Genomic DNA, 2,759 nt, shown 5'->3' on the forward strand with positions numbered 1-2,759 from the left:
ATTATTACTCCTTTAATTTCCTGCTCTTGTCTTATTGCTCTTGCAAGAGTTTCAAGCACTATGTTAAAAAGAAGTGGAGATAGTGGACAGCCTTGTCTGGTTCCTGATTTCAATGGGAATGCTTCCAGTTTTTCTCCAATTAGAATGATGTTGGCTGAGGGTTTGTTATATATGGCTTTAATTATGTTGAAGTACATTCCATCCAGTCCACTTCCCTCTAGGACTTTGAACATAAATGCATGTTGAATTTTGTCAAAGGCTTTCTCTGAATCTATTGAGATGACCATGTGGTTCTTGTCTTGAGCACATCTATATGATTTATGACGTTTATTGGCTTATGTATATTGAACCATCCCTGCATCTCTGGGATAAAGCCGACTTGATCATGGTGGATGATCTTTTTGTTGTGTGTCTGTATGCGGTTTGCAAGTATCTTGTTGAGAATTTTTGCATCTATGTTCATTAAGGATATGGGTCTATAGTTTTCTTTTTTGGTTGGATCTTTGCCTGACTTTGGTATTAGAGTGATGCTGGCTTTATAGAAAGAATTTGGAAGTTCTCCCTCTGTTTCTATCACTTTGAATAATTTAAGTAGTATTGGTTGGAGGTCTTCTTTAAATGTCTGGTAGAATTCTGCTGTAAATCCATCTGGGCCTGGAGTTTTCAAATTTAGTAGCATATAGGTTCTTAAAGTGTTCCCTTATAATCTATATATTTCTGGTGTCTCTTGTGATGTTTCCCCTTTCATCTCTGATTTTGTTGATTTTGGAGGTGCTCTTTCTTTCTTTTGGTTAGCTGGGCTAGTGGTCTGTCAATCTTGTTTATCTTTTCCAAGAACCAGCTCTGGGACTCGTTGATTCTTTGTATTTTGTTTTGATTTCATTAATTTCTTCTCTGATTTTTGTTATTTTTTCTTGTCTGCTGGGTTTGGATTTCATTTGCTGTTGCTTTTCAAGTGTCTTGAGTTGCAATGTTGAGTCCTTTATTTGTGTTCTTTCTGATTTTTTCAATGTAGGTGCTTAGAGCTATAAACTTCCCTCTAAGGACCGCTCGTTGATTCTTTGTATTTTGTTTTGATTTCATTAATTTCTTCTCTGATTTTTGTTATTTTTTCTTGTCTGCTGGGTTTGGATTTCATTTGCTGTTGCTTTTCAAGTGTCTTGAGTTGCAATGTTGAGTCCTTTATTTGTGTTCTTTCTGATTTTTTCAATGTAGGTGCTTAGAGCTATAAACTTCCCTCTAAGGACCGCTCTCAGTGTATCCCAGAGGTTTTGTTGTGTTGTATTGTCTTTTCATTTAGTTCCAGAAATACTTTCATTTCTTTCTTAATTTGTCTTTTGATCCATTCATCATTCAGGAGTGTGTTGTTTAATCTTCATGTATTCGTGTGGTGACTCGGGCCTCTTCCAGTGTTGATTTTAAGCTTTGGTGCATTGTGGTCTGATAGAATGTATGGAGTTATTTCAATCTTTTTGTATTTGTTGAGGTTTTTTTTGTGCCCCAGTATATGGTCAGTTTTGGAGAAGGTTCCATGGGGCGCTGAATAGAAAGTATATCCTTTGGTGCTTGGGTGGACTACTCAGTAGATGTCTGTCAGGTCCATGTGATATATGGTATTGTTTAATTCAGCTGCCTCTCTGTTAAAGCTCTGCCCTGTTGACCTATCTAATATAGACAGTGGGGTATTGAAGTCCCCTACTATTAATGAGTTGTAATTAATCTGGGTCTTAAAGTCCTGTAGTACTGTTTTTATGAAGTTGGGTGCACCAGATTTTGATGGATATATGTCCATGATTGTTCATATCTTTTTGGTTTACTATTCCTTTGATCAGAATGAAGTGTCCCTCTTTATCTCTTCTGATTAGTTTTAGTTTAAAGTCTATTTTGTCAGATATTAGAATTGCTTGGTATAGTTTTTCTATCCTTTCACCTTAAGGTAGTGCTTGTCCTTGAAAGTGAGATGAGTTTTTTGTAGACAACAAAAAGATGGGTTTTGTTTCTTAATCCATTCACCTAGTCTGTGTCTTTTGACTGGGAGTTCAGTCTGTTGATATTTAAACTTATTAATGAAAGATGTGTATTGAATTCTGTCATTTTTATTTCTGTTCACACATTTCTAGGTGTGTCTGTGAGGATTTTCTGGGAGAGATTAGCATTTGGATTGGTGGGCTGAGCAAAGCAGATGCCTACCCATGTGGGCAGTCGTTATTCAGTCATTGAAAAGAAAACAGCAGAAGGAGATGGAACTTCCTGCCTGTTTGAGATGGAATGTTAATTAGTCTTCTGCTGAGCGAGATGCACATCACTGGATCTCCTGGTTGTCAGGTTGGTCATTTAAAACTGGGAGAACTTTGGTCCAGGTTCTTCTGGCTTTCATAGTTCGCACTGAAAAGTCAGCTGTAATCCTGATGGGTTTTCCTTTATATGTGACTTGTTTTTTTTCTTTTGCAGCTTTCAGTATTGTCCCTTTTTTTCTGTACATTTAGTGTTTTTTACTACTATGTGCCATGGACAGTTTCTTTTGTGGTCCTGTCTGTTTGGTGTTCTATATGCTTCTTGTATTTGTATGGGCATGTCTTTCTTTAATTTTGGGAAATTTTCTTTCACGATTCTGATGAAGATCTGGTCCATGCCGTTATCTTGGTTTTCTTCTTCCTGTATGCCTATGATTCGTAAGTTTGGCCTTTTTATGGCGTCTCACAATTCCTGCATATTCCAGTCTTGTGATTTCTTAAATTTTTCATAATCTTTGCTTGAGG

Source organism: Nannospalax galili, unplaced genomic scaffold, assembly GCF_000622305.1.
Source record: "Nannospalax galili isolate Female #2095 unplaced genomic scaffold, S.galili_v1.0 scaffold753, whole genome shotgun sequence".
Taxonomy (NCBI): Eukaryota; Metazoa; Chordata; class Mammalia; order Rodentia; family Spalacidae; genus Nannospalax; species Nannospalax galili.